Below are 1,272 nucleotides of genomic sequence, written 5' to 3'. Positions count from 1 at the left end.
TGTCTATGTCGATGACTGGAATCTGTGGCAACCAACACATATTCTTCCAGGAAATCATTGAATGACCCTACTGATAACACCATTAATATTTTTTCATCTAACAGAAAGAAATATATCACACAATGGTATTTTTCATCATATATATCCATAAAATGCACATACTTTTAATAAACAAACTCAGCCCTAACAATTACAATTAATCATTACAATTAAGTTAAATTGGCTTAACCTGAAATGACCACCCCACCTCCCTACCCCTCCCCCATCCCTACCAATTAGTACCTGGCAGGTAATACAATAACACAACACCCAAATTAGACATTTGTTTAATATCAATTGTAATTATATCCCCTTAATGTGTGTTACAAAATTTCAAATGTTTATAAGCTCGTAACTTATGTTTTATACCGTTTATGGCTTTCGGCACTCCAACTATGGCAGAGACGACTGACCCCCCAATTTCTTGATTTGACCGCTAATTCCTGGATCACACCTAAACCGGAAACATGCATAAGTTCTCGTGCCACAAATTCTGACAAAATTATTATAAGGAAACCATGCATCGCGCACCCATGTTGAATCGTTACCCATCTGATAGTTAAACGCTACATGTCACACGTTTACTGCCATGATAATTACCTGTATCTACGTTATTTGTACATTAACTTTACTGGTCATATTCTAATATAAAAACTGCATGCATGTCACAGTGACATGTATTATTCTACAATCTTGGACGTCATACCTTTTGTATCCATGGACTCACTCGGCTCCAGGGACTGGCTTTTATACTTCCGGTTACGTTCGCTATAGAGGGCAAACCAAACTTATAAAAATTTACATAGTCCACAGTGTGAATCTTTGTTAAAGTATTGTACTGTAAGTATGAAAGACAAAGGAATTATTAAGTTAGCTTATTGTGGCTTCTATAATTAACGTATAGGTTCTTCTTAATATACAACTAATAATAGAAAAAAAAGTTTGGGTCCTTCTGCTCAAACACCAACCAGGGGTAGCTTTATTGAAAATCAGGAGTCGCATTTTGCAACTAAAAATAATTCCTGTAAAATTAACCTTAATCACTGGAAAATCAACGGTGGGAGATCCTTAACCACTGAAAACATGATGGTAGAATGGATAGATGCAGTTGATTTATACAAATGTTAATTGCAATGCATGCCAGAAAAACTGACATCGCTAAATAATGAAGCATGAAGGTTTTATTAAATAACACATCAAAATCATTAATGCTCCCTAAAGAATATTGCTACT

The sequence above is a fragment of the Argopecten irradians genome, chromosome 12 (assembly GCF_041381155.1).
Source record: "Argopecten irradians isolate NY chromosome 12, Ai_NY, whole genome shotgun sequence".
Taxonomy (NCBI): domain Eukaryota; kingdom Metazoa; phylum Mollusca; class Bivalvia; order Pectinida; family Pectinidae; genus Argopecten; species Argopecten irradians.
The sequence above is the reverse complement of the archived record's forward strand: the minus strand, read 5'-3'. Positions refer to the sequence as shown.